Consider the following 19,901-nt stretch of genomic DNA (forward strand, 5'->3'; position numbering starts at 1 on the left):
TGTAGTGTTGATAAGGTCAACAGTATGAACGCTGAAAAATAACCTGAATTGGAAGACAAACTTTACCAGTCCTCATGCAGGCTCCACGAACTGAAATGTTAACCTGTTTCTCTCCACAGAAGCTACCAGACATATTGCTTCCAACAAGCATTATTTAATTATCAAGCCTTCATCTCTTTTGTAAGATCAATTCAAAATGTGTTCAGTGAGGAACAATAGAATGTTGAGTTGGATGAGTAACTACTTTTTAAACCTCAACTTGTTCAGAAAGATAAAAGTGACTTGGCAGGGTAGTGAAGCAGACAAGGGATCAGGGGGAATGGACTATCTGAAGGCTTCAGCTTTGGTCGTGCGTGCACATCTGCAGGTTTGGAAGGTGTGGGACAGCGGTGATCAAAGTTGTTTTCCTGAAGAGACGTTTGTCAGGGAAAGTATCTCAGTATCCTGGCCAAGCACACGCGCTGTGCACAAGGCTGATGGCCATCATCCACGGGGTGATAAGACACATTTCAACTCCGCTCTCATTGCTGAGTCAGCGGTTTTGGCCGCTGATTCCTTTATCAGGTTTGACGTGAACAACGCATTCAACACAACAGCTTCAGGCATTGCAAGTGCGGCATGTACTCAAAACCCTGAGTACGCCCGGTGGGAGAGAATTTAATTAACAATCATTTAATAATAAGAATAATAAATGTATTTGTCATATGTAGGTTGGCACAGGGTCAACGAACGGTACAATGAAATGCATTTAGACAATAGACAATAGACAATAGGTGCAGGAGGAGGCCATTCGGCCCTTCAAGCCAGCACCGCCATTCAATGTGATCATGGCTGATCATTCTCAATCAGTACCCCGTTCCTGCCTTCTCCCCATACCCCCTGACTCCGCTATCCTTAAGAGCTCTATCCAACTCTCTCTTGAATGCATTCAGAGAATTGGCCTCCACTGCCTTCTGAGGCAGAGAATTCCACAGATTCACAACTCTCTGACTGAAAAAGTTTTTCTTCATCTCAGTTCTAAATGGCTTACCTCTTATTCAGTATAACAGTATAACAGTATAACAAAACTTTATTGTCATTCGGTATAAATACCGAACGAAATTTCAGCAGTCACAAGACACAGCAAAAAAGAAAAGAACACAGGACACCCGACCCCAACACAAACATCCATCACAGTGACTCCAAACACCCCCTCACTGTGATGGAGGCAACAAAACTTCCCCTCTCTTCCCCCCGCACCCACGGACAGGCAGCTCGACCCCTACCGAGGCAACCGACACGCACAGCCCCCGCAAGGGGATGGAAGGCCCCGCGGGCGAGCTGCCCCGGGCACCGAAACGTCCCGCGGCCGCGCTGGCGATGTTAAGTCCAGCGGCCGAGCCGCGCCGGGCACTGAAACGTCCCACGGCCGAGCCGCACCGGGCACTGAAACGTCCCGCGGCCGAGCCGCACCGGGCACTGAAACGTCCCGCGGCCGAGCCGCGCCGGCGATGTTAAGTCCCGCAGCCGAGCCGCGCCGGGTGATGGAAGGCCCCGCGGCCGCGCCGGGCTCTGAACCGTTCCGCGGCCGAGCCGCACCGGGCGATGGAAGGCCCCGCGGCCGAGCCGCACCGAGCGCTGAACCGTCCCGCGGCCATACCGGGCGGTGGAAGGCCCCGCAGCCGAGCCGTGCCGGGCACTGTTAGGTCCCGCGGCCGACCCGCGCCGGCGATGTTAAGTCCAGCGGCCGAGCCGCGCCGGGCGATGGAAGGCCCCACGGGCGAGCTGCGCCCCGGGGAAGAGACCTAATAAAAGAAAGGTTTCCCCCCGCCCCACCCCACCCCCCCACCCCACCCCACCCCACCCCCCCACACATACACAGCCAAAAACAGAAACAAAAACCATCCCAACACCGACACAAACAAAAAAAAGAAAAAAAGACAAACAGACTGCCAGAGAGCCGCAGCCGTTAGGCGCAGCCAACTCCTTCTTAAACTGTGGCCCCTTGTTCTGGACTCCCCCAACATTGGGAACATGTTTCCTGCCTCTAACGTGTCCAACCCCTTAATAGTCTTATATTAGGTTAGACAAGACAACGGGTCACCTCAGCAGTAATATTCCAAGGATTCCAATTTCAGCAGTTTGACAGCATTTGAGATTCAGGACATCGCAATCAGTTACGTCTGCAGACTTCAATCACTGATATTATGGAATGTACTGTGTCACGGCATAACACGCACAGCAAATGCTCCTGCAACTCCACTATCATACACAAACGTTTTCCCCAACTCCAACTTATTCCCTCCGTCCACCTTCTAAATGATCATCTTGTACTCAGCTTGATATCTAAATTACACTTTGCTTTCCAGTTTCGAGTTTGTGTGAAATGGCAGCAATGTTTTGGTACAGCCCAGGGTTCCATAATACGGTATTGAGTTCAATGGAAAGTTGTGATTGTATTGGGAGAGGGTGCAGATGTGGACTGGATAGCTTTATTTCCGAGGGAACATTTGTTCACAAGTTCATTGGTTGGTAAGTCATGGGAGCAGAATTAGGCCATTCGGCCCATCGAGTCTACTCCGCCCTCCAGTCATGACTGATCATCAACCTTCTCTCTGAACCCCATTCTCCTGCTCCTTCTCCCCATTAATCCCCGAGACCCGTACTGATCACGAAATACCCAAATTACTTGGCCTCCACTGCCTCCCGTGGCAATGAATTCCACAAATTCAACACCCTCTGACCAAAGAAATTCCTTAGTTTAGAGATACGGCGTGGCAACAGGCCCTTCCGCCCACACCTGACCAGCGACCACACATACACTATCTCTATCCTGGGACGATTTACAGAAGCCGATTAACCTGCAAACTTGCATGTAGGAGCAAACTGGAACACCGAAAAAAACCCAACCCATGTGGCCACAGGGAACCGCAGTACAAACTCCATACAGACAGCACCCGCGGGCAGGATCGAACCCGGGTCTTTGGCGCTGTGAGGCAGCAACTCTACCAGCTGTCCCACACTGTCGGGCATTGAAAACAAGCACAGCATTTCTTCACAACTCCCTGGGCTCCTCGTTATTTGTGACCTCTCAGACAGTTACGTCTCTGCTCAACCTCCTCTACTCCGGCGATAACTGCCCCAGCCTGTCCGATCTTCCCACAGAGCTATCTATTTCACAAAATGCTGGAGTAACTCAGCGGGTCAGGCAGCATCTCAGGAGAGAAGGAATGGGTGACGTTTCGGGTCGAGGCCCTTCTTCAGTCTCCCATTCCTTCTCTCCTGAGATGCTGCCTGACCCGCTGAGTTACTCCAGCATTTTGTGAAATAAATACCTTCGATTTGTACCAGCATCTGCAGTTATTTTCTTACACTTCCCAGGGACAGAGCTAAAGCAATTGAGACCACATCTTTGTAAGTCCGCTCTGCGCCCTGTCCAGTACAATCACAAATTCCTACTATGCAGGGGGCGGATTAACAAAGTAGCATTTGCTATGGGCCCCGTGCTTTCGAGGGCCTCGCGCTGAATGCTTGAAATTGGAAGGGTCGCTGTGTTGGAATCGGAAGGGTCCCCATCCCCCGCGAATGGAATGTATTGGCCGGCCGCCGTTGGTGAGGCGGGGGCCCGCGGCCACTGGCTGGGTGAGTTCACGTGGGGCGCGGGCGGTAACGTCACCCTGTCCTGTATTTAAGGCCCCTTTATAACTAAAAATGCTACTGGGTCCCGCACTAGTTTAATCAGGCCTTGCTGCCATGCCGAGCCAAGCCCGGAACTGTGAGCAGTGCCAAAACATCGCCGCCATTTCACAAAAGCACAGCTCTGCTGAGGGAGAGCACATTATAGACAATAGACGATAGGTGCAGGAGTAGGCCATTCGGCCCTTCGAGCCAGCACCACCGCCGTTCAATGTGTTCATGGCTGATCATTCACAATCAGTACCCTGTTCCTGCCTTCTCCCCATAACCCCCTGACTCCGCTATCATTAAGAGCTCTATCTAACTCTCTCTTGAAGGCATCCAGAGAATTGGCCCCCACTGCCTTCAGAGGTAGAGAATTCCACAGATTTACAACGCTCTGAGTGAAAAAGTTTTTCCTCTTCTCTATTCTAAATGGCCTACCCCTTATTCTTAAACTGTGGCCCCTGATTGTGGACTCCCCCAACATTGGGAATATATTTCCTGCCTCTAGTGTGTCCAATCCCTTAATAATCTTATACGTTTCGATTAGATCCCCTCTCATCCTTCTAAATTCCAGTGGATACAAGCCTAGTTGCTCCAGTCTTTCAACATACGAAAGTCCCGCCATTCTGGGAATTAACCTAGTGAACCTACGCTGCACACCCTCAATAGCAAGAATGTCCTTCCTCAAGTTTGGAGACCAAAACTGCACACAGTACTCCAGGTGCGGTCTCACTAGGGCCCTGTACAACTGCAGAAGGACCTCTTTGCTCCTATAATCAACTCCTCTTGTTATGAAGGCCAACATTCCATTGGCTTTCTTCACTGCCTGCTGTACCTGCATGCTTTTTTCAAGTGACTGATGAACAAGGACACCCTGATCTCTTTGTACTTCCCCATTTCCTAACTTGACATCAATCAGATAATAATTTGCCTTCCTGTTTTTACCACCAAAGTGGATAACTTCACATTTATCCACATTAAACTGCATCTGCCATGCATCTGCCCACTCACACAGCCTGTCCAAGTCACCCTGCATCATCATAGCATCCTCCTCACAGTTCACACTGCCACCCAGCTTTGTGTAAATTTGAGATAAAATTGGAGAGGTGATCAGATAGGAGGTGGTCGGATGGAATACATGTGGTTGATGGAGCGCCTGTGTATAATAGTGCCTGTGTATAATAGTGCCTGTGTATAATAGTGCATGTATAACAGTGCCTGTATAATAGTGCCTGTGTAATAGTGCCTGTGTATAATACTGTGTATAATAGTGCCTGTATAATAGTGCCTGTGTATAATAGTGCCTGTGTATAATAGTGCCTGTATAATAGTGCCTGTGTATAATAGTGCCCGTGTATAATAGTGCCTGTGTATAATAGTGCCTGTGTATAATAGTGCCTGTATAATTGTGCCTGTGTATAATAGTGCCTGTGTATAATAGTGCCTGTGTATAATAGTGCCTGTGTATAATAGTGCCGATGTATAATAGTGCCTGTGTATAATAGTGCATGTATAACAGTGCCTGTGTATAGTAGTGCCTGTGTATAATAGTGCCTGTGTATTATAGTGCCTGTGTATAATAGTGCCTGTGTATAATAGTGCCTGTGTATAATAGTGCCTGTGTATAATAGTACCTGTGTATAATAGTGCCTGTGTATAATAGTGCCTGTGTATAATAGTGCCTGTGTATAATAGTGCCTGTATAATAGTGCCTTTGTATAATAGTGCCTGTATAATAGTGCCTGTGTATAATAGTGCCTGTGTATAATAGTGCCTGTGTATAATAGTGCCTGTGTATAATAGTGCCTGTGTATAATAGTGCCTGTATAATAGTGCCTGTGTAATAGTGCCTGTGTATAATACTGTGTATAACAGTGCCTGTATAATAGTGCCTGTGTATAATACAGTGTATAATAGTGCCTGTATAATAGTGCCTGTGTATAATAGTGCCTGTGTATAATAGTGCCTGTATAATAGTGCCTGTGTATAATAGTGCCTGTGTATAATAGTGCCTGTGTATAATAGTGCCTGTATAATTGTGCCTGTGTATAATAGTGCCTGTGTATAATAGTGCCTGTGTATAATAGTGCCTGTGTATAATAGTGCCGATGTATAATAGTGCCTGTGTATAATAGTGCATGTATAACAGTGCCTGTGTATAGTAGTGCCTGTGTATAATAGTGCCTGTGTATTATAGTGCCTGTGTATAATAGTGCCTGTGTATAATAGTGCCTGTGTATAATAGTGCCTGTGTATAATAGTGCCTGTGTATAATAGTGCCTGTGTATAATAGTGCCTGTGTATAATAGTGCCTGTATAATAGTTCCTTTTGTATAATAGTGCCTGTATAATAGTGCCTGTGTATAATAGTGCCTGTGTATAATAGTGCCTGTGTATAATAGTGCCTGTGTATAATAGTGCCTGTGTATAATAGTGCCTGTATAATAGTGCCTGTGTAATAGTGCCTGTGTATAATACTGTGTATAACAGTGCCTGTATAATAGTGCCTGTGTATAATACTGTGTATAATAGTGCCTGTATAATAGTGTATAATAGTGCCTGTGTATAATAGTGCCTGTGTATAATAGTGCCTGTGTATAATAGTGCCTGTGTATAATAGTGCCTGTGTATAATACTGCCTGTGTATAATAGTGCATGTATAACAGTGCCTGTATAATAGTGCCTGTGTAATAGTGCCTGTGTATAATACTGTGTATAATAGTGCCTGTATAATAGTGCCTGTGTATAATAGTGCCTGTGTATAATAGTGCCTGTATAATAGTGCCTGTGTATAATAGTGCCTGTGTATAATAGTGCCTGTGTATAATAGTGCCTGTATAATTGTGCCTGTGTATAATAGTGCCTGTGTATAATAGTGCCTGTGTATAATAGTGCCTGTGTATAATAGTGCCGATGTATATTAGTGCCTGTGTATAATAGTGCATGTATAACAGTGCCTGTGTATAGTAGTGCCTGTGTATAATAGTGCCTGTGTATTATAGTGCCTGTGTATAATAGTGCCTGTGTATAATAGTGCCTGTGTATAATAGTGCCTGTGTATAATAGTGCCTGTGTATAATAGTGCCTGTGTATAATAGTGCCTGTGTATAATAGTGCCTGTATAATAGTGCCTTTGTATAATAGTGCCTGTATAATAGTGCCAGTGTATAATAGTGCCTGTGTATAATAGTGCCTGTGTATAATAGTGCCTGTGTATAATAGTGCCTGTGTATAATAGTGCCTGTATAATAGTGCCTGTGTAATAGTGCCTGTGTATAATACTGTGTATAACAGTGCCTGTATAATAGTGCCTGTGTATAATACTGTGTATAATAGTGCCTGTATAATAGTGCCTGTGTATAATAGTGCCTGTGTATAATAGTGCCTGTATAATAGTGCCTGTGTATAATAGTGCCTGTGTATAATAGTGCCTGTGTATAATAGTGCCTGTGTATAATAGTGCCTGTATAATTGTGCCTGTGTATAACAGTGCCTGTGTATAATAGTGCCTGTGTATAATAGTGCCTGTGTATAATAGTGCCGATGTATAATAGTGCCTGTGTATAATAGTGCATGTATAACAGTGCCTGTGTATAGTAGTGCCTGTGTATAATAGTGCCTGTGTATTATAGTGCCTGTGTATAATAGTGCCTGTGTATAATAGTGCCTGTGTATAATAGTGCCTGTGTATAATAGTGCCTGTGTATAATAGTGCCTGTGTACAATAGTGCCTGTGTATAATAGTGCCTGTATAATAGTGCCTTTGTATAATAGTGCCTGTATAATAGTGCCTGTGTATAATAGTGCCTGTATATAATAGTGCCTGTGTATAATAGTGCCTGTGTATAATAGTGCCTGTGTAATAGTGCCTGTGTATGATAGTGTATAATAGTGCCTGTGTATAATAGTGCCTGTGTATAATAGTGCCTGTGTATAATAGTGCCTGTGTAATAGTGCCTGTGTATGATAGTGTATAATAGTGCCTGTGTATAATAGTGCCTGTGTATAATAGTGCCTATGTATAATAGTGCCTGTGTATAATAGTGCATGTATAACAGTGCCTGTGTATAATAGTGCCTGTGTATAATAGTGCCTGTGTATAATAGTGCCTGTGTATAATAGTGCCTATAATAGTGCCTGTGTATAATAGTGCCTGTGTATATTAGTGCATGTATAACAGTGCCTGTGTATAATAGTGCCTGTGTATAATAGTGCCTGTGTATAATAGTGCCTGTGTATAATAGTGCCTGTGTATAATAGCGCCTGTGTATAATAGTGCCTGTATAATTGTGCCTTTGTATAATAGTGCCTGTATAATAGTGCCTGTGTATAATAGTGCCTGTGTATAATAGTGCCTGTGTATAATAGTGCCTGTGTATAATAGTGCCTGTGTATAATACTGCCTGTATAATAGTGCCTGTGTAATAGTGCCTGTGTATAATACTGTGTATATTAGTGCCTGTATAATAGTGCCTGTTTATAATACTGTGTATAATAGTGCCTGTATAATAGTGTATAATAGTGCCTGTGTATAATAGTGCCTGTGTATAATAGTGCCTGTGTATAATAGTGCCTGTGTAATAGTGCCTGTGTATGATAGTGTATAATAGTGCCTGTGTATAATAGTGCCTGTGTATAATAGTGCCTATGTATAATAGTGCCTGTGTATAATAGTGCATGTATAACAGTGCCTGTGTATAATAGTGCCTGTGTATAATAGTGCCTGTGTATAATAGTGCCTATAATAGTGCCTGTGTATAATAGTGCCTGTGTATATTAGTGCATGTATAACAGTGCCTGTGTATAATAGTGCATGTATAACAGTGCCTGTGTATAGTAGTGCCTGTGTATAATAGTGCATGTATAACAGTGCCTGTGTATAATAGTGCCTGTGTATAATAGTGCCTGTGTATAATAGTGCCTGTGTATAATAGTGCCTGTGTATAATAGTGCCTGTGTATAATAGTGCCTGTGTATAATCGTGCCTGTATAATTGTGCCTGTGTATAATAGTGCCTGTGTATAATAGTGCCTGTATAATAGTGCCTTTGTATAATAGTGCCTGTATAATAGTGCCTTTGTATAATAGTGCCTGTATAATAGTGCCTGTGTATAATAGTGCCTGTGTATAATAGTGCCTGTGTATAATAGTGCCTGTGTATAATAGTGCCTGTGTATAATAGTGCCTGTGTATAATAGTGCCTGTATAATAGTGCCTGTGTAATAGTGCCTGTGTATAATACTGTGTATAATAGTGCCTGTATAATAGTGCCTGTGTATAATACTGTGTATAATAGTGCCCTCTATAATAGTGCCTGTGTATAATAGTGCCTGTGTATAATAGTGCCTGTGTATAATAGTGCCTGTGTATAATAGTGCCTGTGTATAATAGTGCCTGTGTATAATAGTGCCTGTGTATAATAGTGCCTGTATAATAGTGCCTTTGTATAATAGTGCCTGTATATTAGTGCCTGTGTATAATAGTGCCTGTGTATAATAGTGCCTGTGTATAATAGTGCCTGTGTATAATAGTGCCTGTGTATAATAGTGCCTGTATAATAGTGCCTGTGTAATAGTGCCTGTGGATAATACTGTGTATAATAGTGCCTGTATAATAGTGCCTGTGTATAATACTGTGTATAATAGTGCCTGTATAATAGTGCCTGTGTATAATAGTGCCTGTGTATAATAGTGCCTGTGTATAATAGTGCCTGTGTATAATAGTGCCTGTGTATAATAGTGCCTGTGTATAATAGTGCCTGTGTATAATAGTGCCTGTATAATAGTGCCTTTGTATAATAGTGCCTGTATATTAGTGCCTGTGTATAATAGTGCCTGTGTATAATAGTGCCTGTGTATAATAGTGCCTGTGTATAATAGTGCCTGTGTATAATAGTGCCTGTATAATAGTGCCTGTGTAATAGTGCCTGTGTATAATACTGTGTATAATAGTGCCTGTATAATAGTGCCTGTGTATAATACTGTGTATAATAGTGCCTGTATAATAGTGTATAATAGTGCCTGTGTATAATAGTGCCTGTGTATAATAGTGCCTGTGTATAATAGTGCCTGTGTAATAGTGCCTGTGTATGATAGTGTATAATAGTGCCTGTGTATAATAGTGCCTGTGTATAATAGTGCCTATGTATAATAGTGCCTGTGTATAATAGTGCATGTATAACAGTGCCTGTGTATAATAGTGCCTGTGTATAATAGTGCCTGTGTATAATAGTGCCTGTGTATAATAGTGCCTATAATAGTGCCTGTGTATAATAGTGCCTGTGTATATTAGTGCATGTATAACAGTGCCTGTGTATAATAGTGCATGTATAACAGTGCCTGTGTATAGTAGTGCCTGTGTATAATAGTGCATGTATAACAGTGCCTGTATAATTGTGCCTGTGTATAATAGTGCATGTATAACAGTGCCTGTGTATAGTAGTGCCTGTGTATAATAGTGCATGTATAACAGTGCCTGTGTATAATAGTGCCTGTGTATAATAGTGCCTGTGTATAATAGTGCCTGTGTATAATAGTGCATGTATAATAATGCCTGTGTATAATAGTGCCTGTGTATAATAATGCCTGTGTATAATAATGCCTGTGTATAATAATGCATGTATAATAATGCCTGTGTATAATAATGCCTGTGTATAATAGTGCCTGTGTATAATAGTGCCTGTGTATAATAGTGCCTGTGTATAATAGTGCCTGTGTATAATAGTGTATAATATCATATCATATCATATCATATCATATATATACAGCCGGAAACAGGCCTTTTCGGCCCACCAAGTCCGTGCCGCCCAGCGATCCCCGTACATTAACACTATCCTACACCCACTAGGGACAATATTTACATTTACCCAGCCAATTAACCTACATACCTGTACGTCTTTGGAGTGTGGGAGGAAACCGAAGATCTCGGAGAAAACCCACGCAGGTCACGGGGAGAACGTACAAACTCCTTACAGTGCAGCACCCGTAGTCAGGATTGAACCTGAGTCTCCGGCGCTGCATTCGCTGTAAAGCAGCAACTCTACCGCTGCGCTACCGTGCCCGTGTATAATAGTGCCCGTGTATAATAGTGCCTGTGTATAATAGTGCCTGTGTATAATAGTGCCTGTGTATAATAGTGCCTGTGTATAATAGTGCCTGTGTAATAGTGCTTGTGTATAATAGTGCCTGTGTATAATAGTGCATGTATAATAATGCCTGTGTATAATAATGCCTGTGTATAATAGTGCCTGTGTATAATAGTACCTGTATAATAGTGTATAATAGTGCCTGTGTAAAATAGTGCCCGTATAATAGTGTATAATAGTGACTGTATAATAGTGCCTGTGTATAACAGTGCGTGTGTATAATAGTGCGTGTGTATAATAGTGCCTGTATAATAGTGTATAATAGTGCCTGTGTTTAATAGTGCCTGTATAGTAGTGTATAATAGTGCCTGTATAATAGTGTCTGTGTATAATAGTGCCTGTATAATAGTGCCTGTATAATAGTGCCTGTGTACAATAGTGCCTGTGTATAATAGTCTGGTCAGTACCAAAACATTGCTGGCATTTCACACAAACTTTAAACTGGAAAGCAAATGCACAAAGTGTAATTTAGATATCAAGCTGAGTAAAAGATGATAATTTAGAAGGTGGACGGAGAGAATAAGGTGTAGTTGGGGGAGACGTTGTGTGTCAGAGTGGGCTAGCAGGAGTATTTGAGTTGGATCCATACATTTATTGTGCATGTTATGCCGTTACACAGTACATTCCTTGAGATTGGTGATGAAAGTCTGCAGACGCAACTGATAGCTACGTCCTGAATCTCAAATGGTGTCAATCTGCTGAAATGTGAACATGATTGATAATTAAATTCTCTCCCACCGGGCGTACTCGAGGTTTTGAGTACGTGCCGCACTTGCAATGCCTGAAGCTGTTGTGTTGAATGCGTTGTTCGCCTCAGACCTGATAAAGGATCAGCGGCCAAAACCGCTGACTCAGCAATGAGAGCGGAGCTGAAATGTGTCTTATCACCCCGTGGGTGACGGCCATCAGCCGTGTGCTTGGTCAGGATACTGAGATACTTTCCCTGACAAACGTCTCTTCAGGAAAACAACTTTGATCACCGCTGTCCCACACCTTCCAAACCTGCAGATGTGCACGCACGACCAAAGCTGAAGCCTTCAGATAGTCCACACCCCCCCCTGATCCCTTGTCTGCTTCACCACCCTGCCAAGATAATTCACTTTTCTGAACAAGTTCTGCTTAAAATAATAGTTACTTATCCAAGTCAGCTTTCTAACTTTGTAAAACTCTCCTAATCTTTCAATTTAGCTCGCTGTGATTTAACATGTAAAAACAGTGTACATTGGAAGGGGTAGTGGTGGAGGCAGATACGATAGTGGCATTGAAGAAGTTTTTAGATAGGCACATGGGTATGCAGGGAATGGAAGGGTATGACTCATGTGCAGGCAGTTTAACTTGGCATTGTGTTCAGCACAGACCATTGTGGGCCGAATGGCCTGTTTCTGTGCTGTGCTGTTCTGTGTCCTCAATTCATACTCTGACCGTCGGCTCTAAGTGTCAGGTTCAATGCCTGAGGTGCCATCTTCTTCACTCACTTGGAGCTCAGCAGCAAAACTACCACAAGGAGAACGTGCAAACTCCACACAGACAATATAACCTGCGTGCATGAAAGAAACTGTAGACCCGGGTTTGATCCTGACTACGGGTGCTGTCTGTTTGGAGTTCTCCCCTTGACCAGCGTGGGTTTTCTCCGAGATCTTCGGTTTCCTCACACACTCCAAAGACGTGCCGGTGTGTAGGTAAATTGGCTTGATAACTGTGAAAATTGTCCCCAGTGTTTAGGATCAATAGACAATAGACAATAGGTGCAGGAGGAGGCCATTCGGCCCTTCGAGCCAGCACCGCCATTCAATGTGATCATGGCTGATCATTCTCAATCGGTACCCCGTTCCTGCCTTCTCCCCATACCCCCTGACTCTGCTATCCTTAAGAGCTCTATCTAGCTCTCTCTTGAATGCATTCAGAGAATTGGCCTCCACTGCCTTCTGAGGCAGAGAATTCCACAGATTTACAACTCTCTGACTCTGCCTTCCTATTCTAACCACCAAAGTGGATAACCTCACTCTTATCCACATTAAACTGCATCTGCCATGCATCTGCCCACTCACACAACCTGTCCAAGTCACCCTGCAACCTCATAGCATCTTCCTCACAGTTCACACTACCACCCAGCTTTGTATCATCTGCAAATTTGTTAATGGTACTTTTATTCCCTTCATCCAAGTCATTAATGTATATTGTAAATAGCTGCGGTCCCATCACCGAGCCTTGCGGTACCCCACTAGTTACTGCCTGCCATTCTGAAAGGATCGTGTTAATGTGCGGGGATCGCTGGCCGGCGTAGACTCGGTAACCCGAAGGGCCTGTTTCTGCGCTATTATCTCTCTTTAAAAAAATGCCACAAGGTTTATAGTCGTGGCATTAGGTAGAGGAGCAAGTGACTACACCGCTAAATGTGAAGAGACAATGACATGAGGGGAAAGTGGGGTAAAAGGTGGCGAGGCTGGTAGAGCTGCTACCTCACAGGACGGAGAGATAGATCAGCTATGATTGAATGGCGGAGTAGACGATGGGCCAAATGGCCTCATTCTACTCCTGTCACTTACGGCCTTATGACCTATGGCCCCATGTGCCTATGGGTCCCACAGTGGGATCTGAGATCAGCCATCTCAGAACCCACAGAAGTGGGGTAAAAGCAGGTCACCCTCGACACTGGTGGACTGCACATGAAGGAGATATTTGAAATCATTGACGTTGCAGTCCCAACATCGAGCTTCAGTGCAAACCTCCCCTCGATGGTTGCCTCACAGACTGACGGCGCAGTGGCACAACGGTAGAGTCGATGCCTCACAGCGCCAGAGACCCGCTGACTATGAGTCGATCCTGACTATGGGTGCTGTCTGTACGGAGTTTATAAGAGTCTTATTAGTTCAGTTTAGTTTATGGTCAGGTGTACAGTGAAGAGCTTTTGTTGTGTGCCAACCAGCGTACATGATTACATTCAATAGACAATAGACAATAGGTGCAGGAGTAGGCCGTTCGGCCCTTCGAGCCAGCACCACCATTCAATGTGATCATGGCTGATCGCTTTCAATCAATACCCCGTTCCTGCCTTCGGGACAGCACATGATGACAATCGAACTGTTCGCAGCGTGCAGATACACGAGGGGTACAAAGCACGGACGATATCGTTCCCCTCCGCTTCCCACCAAGGAACCACTGAGGAACACTGACACCTGAGGTGCCCATTCCCTGCCTGCAGCTTCCAGCCAACTTCGCCAAAGTCTCCTCTCACCGCGCGAGGTGCCGAGCTCGGTTCGATCGCTTGTTGGCGGGAGTCGTGCATGACATGCATCGGCACCAATGCAGTCAGTAAAGCATGAGGCAGGCCGCTGTAGTTCCAACTACAAGGGGCTGGCACAGAAACACCATGTCCACACTGCATCCAGGCTTGATTGACCATCACGTCTGCCCTCTGCAGTTTCTCGTGTGTCATTGCAAGCCCTTTCACTATTTCGATGTGTCTTGAGGCCACCATGTGATAACTTGTAGAATTGCACCGTGAATTTTATTTGGTTACAAAATCAGTAAAATACAGTTAGTCTGCCCAAATCTTTTTCAGCCAACTGGCAGATTTTCCAGGTTACATTGCCTTTGCACGTTTGCACGTTTTCTCAGTGGTAGCTCAGTTTAGTTTAGTGCGGTGATACAGTTCGACCCACCGAGTTCGTGCCGACCAGCGATCCCCACACACTAATTCTATCCTACACGCACTCGGGACAAGTCAACGGAGCCAATTAATCTACACACTACTGCACGTCTTTGGAATGTGGGAGGAAACCGGAGCATCCGGAGAAAACCCTCGCGGTCACGGGGAGAACGTGCAAACTCCGTACAGACAGCATCCGTAGTCAGGATGGATCCCGGGTCTCTGGCGCTATAAGGCAGCATCTCTGCCGCTGGGTCACTGTGCCCTGCCTCTGTGCTCTGGGTTATTCCAGCATCCCCAGCACATGCGGGGTTGGTAAGATCTCCAGAGATCCTGCCTGACCTGCTGAATTACTACAGCACTCTGTATCTCTTTTTGTAAACCATTATCTGCAGTTCCTTGTTTTTACAGATTGGTAAATTAATTGGCCACTGCAAACTGCCTCCAGTTGATGAGAATATTGGGAGAATAAAATGGGTTAGTGTAGGGTGGGTGGGTGATAAAATGGATGATTGATGGTCAGCACAGATTGGATGGGCCGAAGAGCCTGATACCGTGCTGTACAACTCTATAACTCGTTGCCTATTGGATATCATTCCAATTAATACGCCAATACGCCTTTCATTCACATTTTCAGATGCTGTACAGTAATGTAACAAATTTGCCAGCAAACCCTGTAGGTTTAACATGAGCATGGGGGAATGAGGCTCGATTGAGTGGAAAGGAATGCAGGAAATGGAATCCAATGGAATCTCAAGCGAGCGGGGAGACAGGAGTAGGGGAGTGCGAAGGGAAAGTGGGAGATGGGGGCTCGGTGTGTTTAAAGGGAGTGTGACCGCTGGGACGGTTGGATGCTAAAGGGAGAGTATTAAAGGGAGCACAGGAACCAGGGGGGCCGGTGTGTTAAAGGGACCCGGACCTAGGGCCCTGGTGCGTTAAAGGCAATGTGGAAATCAGCACCCAGTAGATACCGAATCTTCGGGATTTCTGAACAAGTGTACAGCCAGATTGTCGGAGCTCGTTCAGAGAGTCACAGAGTCACACAGCAGGGAAACAGGACCTTCAGCCCTACCTGCCCACGTTAATCAACATACCCCATCTACATTAGTCCCATCTGCCCGCATTTGGCCCACATCCCTCTAAACCTATCCTATCCATGTCCGAGTCCAAATGTCTCTTAAACGTTATGATAGTACCTGTCTTAACCACCTCCCCTGGCAGCTCGTTCCATACATCCACCACAACTTTATAAAAAAATAGTTACCCCTCTGGTTCCTATTAAATCTCCCCCCCCCCACCCGCCCCCCTCACCTTAAACCTATGGTTCCTGATTCCCCTACTCTGGGCAAAGACACTGTGCATTTATCTGATCTAGTCCTCTCATGATTTGGTACACCTCTATAAGATCAGCCATCGTCCTCCTGTGGTCCAAGAAATACAGCCACAGAGAGAACATACAAACTCCGTACAGACAGCGCCCGCACTGAGGATCGAACCCGGGTCTCTGGCACTGTAAGGCAGCAACTTCAGCTCTGCTGCTTGATATCTGATAATGTGGAACTGTTTATATGTGGTGATCATTCCACTGCATACATATGAATGCTGAGCTTGATGAACAACAGATCCAGTTCAGTTTAGTTTATTGTCACGTGTACCGAGGTACAGTGAAAAGCTTTTGTTTGCATGCTAAGCAGCCTGCGGAAAGACAACGTATGATTTCAGAACCAAACACAGTGGCACAGCTGCCGTACAACGCTTACAGCGCCAGAGACCCGGGTTCGATCCCGACTACGGGCGCTGCCTGTACGGAGTTTGTACGTTCTCCCCATGACCTGCGTGGGTTTTCTCCGAGATCTTCGGTTTCCTCACTCACTCCAAAGACGTACGGGTTTGTAGGTTATTTGGCTGGGTGTAAATGTTGAAGTGCCCCTTGTGTGCGTAAGGTAGCGGCAATGTGCGGGGATCGCTGGTCGGTTGGGATTCTGTGGGTCTGTTTCTGTGCGATATCTCTAAATTAAAATGAACTAAACTAAACTAAACTAAACTAAAGAGAAGATGTTGGGAAGTTTAAACATGTTCCTTTTCCCCAGCCCTGCTGCAACCCATCGTCAATGTATAATCCCATTCCGGCTGCTTTTCCCAATTTAAAGTTTACGGAAGTGAAGCGATCTCATTGTAACTACTTATTCACAAAATGCTGGAGTAACTCAGCAGGTTAGGCAACAACTAAGGAGAGAAGGAATGGGTGACTTTTCGGGTCGAGACCCTTCTTCAGACTGAATCTGAAGAAGGGTCTCGACCCGAAACGTCACCCATCCCTTCTCTCCTTAGATGCTGCCTAACTTGCTGAGTTACTCCAGCATTTTGTGATACCTTTGATATAATGCATTTATCACTGACCACAATAATGGCTAAAGACTGAAGATAGACACAAAGCTGGAGTAACTCAGCGGGACAGGCAGCATCTCTGGAGAGAAGGAATGGGTGACGTTTCGGGTCGATCCCATTCCTTCTCTCTGCTGAGTTATTCCAGCTTTTTGTGTCAATCTTCAGTTTAAACCAGCATCTGCTGTTCCTTTCTCCACAATGGCTAAAGACAAGTGTGTGTAGCTTCAGGATGAGAGGGGTAAAGTTTAAAGGAGATGTGAGGGGGCTTTTTTTTACAGAGAGGGTGATGGGTGCCTGGAACGTGCTATCAGGGGTGAAGGCGGTGGCAATATGATAGTGGCATTTCAGCGACTCGGACGGAGAGATGGATCAGCCATGATTGAATGGCGTACTAGACGTGATGGGCCTAATGGCCTAATTCTGCTCCCATGACTTATGACCTTGTGATTAAGGTTGAGACACTTCTTCAGGCTGAAGGGTCTCGTCCCGAAACGTCACCCATTCCTTCTCTCCCAGTCTGAAGAAGGGTCTCGACCCGAAACGTCACCCATTCCTTCTCTCCCAGTCTGAAGAAGGGTCTCGACCCGAAACGTCACCCATTCCTTCTCTCCCGAGATGCTGCCTGACCTGCTGAGTTACTCCAGCATTTTGTGAATAAATACCTTCGATTTGTACCAGCATCTGCAGTTATTTTCTTACACTCATTGTAACCACTGACCGTGTTTAGCCGCCTGCTAAATATAACTCAGAGGAATGTCTTCGCAAACATTAAGGAATGCATCAAATAGCTGGGATGAGTGCCAGACCAAAGAGGGGAAGAGAGCTGATTTGCCCAGACCAACAGGGAGGCGCTGTGCAGAACACGATTAGATCAAAAGACAAGCTGCAATTCAGTCGCACCGAAAATTTCCCTTAGACGTAAAGACATCTACTGGCCACTGAAGTGAAGATGAAAGGAATATGGTTGATCTCTGGAGATAGCGCTTCTTTAGATTATTGGTCGCCTGATGCCTGAAAAATGCTCGTACATATGTACCAGTGCACTGTACACACTGCATAGAGATATGGAGGGGAAATGTGCGGGGATCGCTGGTCGGCGCAGACCCGGTGGGCCGAAGGGCCTGTTTCCGCACTGTATCTCTAAACTAAGCTAAAGTAAAAGAAGACTATCTTATTACATTGATTAGTGCAGGTGTCAGGGGTTATGGGGAGAAGGCAGGAGAATGGGGTTAGGAGGAAGAGATGGATCAGCCATGATTGAATGGCGTAGTAGACGTGATGGGCCGAATGGCCTAATTCTGCTCTCCCATGACTTATGATCTTGTGATTAAGGTTAATGCGTTCTCTCAAACTCAAGTAATGGTATTTAATCACGGAATAAGCAACTCTGTTTTATTTGCATCTAGGAACAGCGCAGTGGTACAGCTGGTAGATCTGCTGCCTCACAGCGCCAGACACCCGTGTTCGATCCTGTCCTCGGGTGCTATCTGTGTGGAGTTTGCCTACTTCTGACTCAAACATTTGCTCGTGTCAATAAGCCCCTGTGCAGTAAACAGCACTGTTAGCATCGGCTGCTAGCTACAGTCACTGATTCTATGACCATCATTAAGGCAGTCAGGTGAGCAAAGTGAATTCACGCTCTCAAGCTCGGTTCCCATTTTAAAGCGCCCTTGCCGCAGATAGTTTTATGTAAAAAAAAATGTTAAAAACCTTTATTGTCACTACACAAAGTACAGCGAAATTAAAGCAGCCCAGATGATGCAATCACACACAGCAGACAGTACAAACGGATAAACCTTTATCCATAACAAGCTAAACCTAATCTACTGAATTAAACAAACTGACCTCTAATACAATATAGACAAAACAATGACACTACAGTCAAGGCAGTGTACAGTGCAATCAAGACAGCAAGTTATTGCACAGCAATGAGAGCTAACATATTGCAAATGCATCAGTAGTGCCGTTTTTTTAAAATAAAAGAAATAATGTAATTAAAGGTGCGGTCGGTTGTAACATGTAATAAGTTTAGCAAATGTTAAGCAATATAAGTGCAGTAGGATGTAAACATGTATTAAATTGAGGCTTATGTTTTCTGATAGTGTTCCGATCAGTTCCGTTCCTTCCATTCAGTTTGATGTGAGTGTCGGGCAGTGTTCAGCTCACGTATGACGCTGGGGTAGAAGCTGTTCTTGAGTCTATTAGTCCGTGATGTAACGGACCTGAACCGTCTACCAGAGGGCAGCAGTTGGAGCAGCTGATGACCAGGGTGGGAAGGATCCCTCAGGATGTTGGCTGCTCTGCTGAGGCAGCGGACGGAGTAAAGTTCCTCTAGAGAGGGCAGTGGGCAAACAATGATTTTCTTTGCAGAGTTGATGACCCTCTGAAGGGATTTCTTGTCTGCCTCTGAGCTGCTGGTGTACCACATAGAAATACAGTACGTCGGCATACTCTCGATGGTGCAACGGTAGAAAGTCACTAGCAGCTTCTCTTGCAGGTTGTTCTTCCTGAGGATCCTCAGAAAGTAGAGCCGCTGCTGTGCCTTTTTGACTGCCGCTATGGTGTTTGTGGTCCAGGAGAGATCCTCAGCAATATGCGTGCCCAGGAACTTGAAGGCAGGGACCCTTTCCACGCAAACTCCGCTGATATGCAGTGGTGTGTAGCCCGTATTGTGTCTTCAGAAGTCTTATTCTGTTGCAGTTTACATTGTGGTGGGGAAATAGAATGACAGGGCAGAGTTGCTGCCTTACAGCGCCAGAGACCCGGGTTCGATCCTGACTATGGATGCTGTCCGTACGGAGTTTGTACGTTCTCCCCGTGAGCTTGCGGGTTCTCTCCGGGTGCTCTGGTTTCTTCACACACTCCCTAAAGACATACAGGCTTGTAGGTTAATTGGCTTGGTAAAATTGCAAAATTGTCCCCAGTGTGTAGGATAGTGATCGCTGATCGCTGGTCAGCGCGCCGAAGAGCCTGTAAACACGCTGCATCTCTAAAGTCTAAAGCCTAAAGTAAAGTCTAAAGTAAAGGCAGCAGACAGAGCAGCAGCTTAACTTCAGAGAA

This window comes from Rhinoraja longicauda, chromosome 21 (assembly GCF_053455715.1).
Source record: "Rhinoraja longicauda isolate Sanriku21f chromosome 21, sRhiLon1.1, whole genome shotgun sequence".
Classification (NCBI taxonomy): Eukaryota; Metazoa; Chordata; class Chondrichthyes; order Rajiformes; family Arhynchobatidae; genus Rhinoraja; species Rhinoraja longicauda.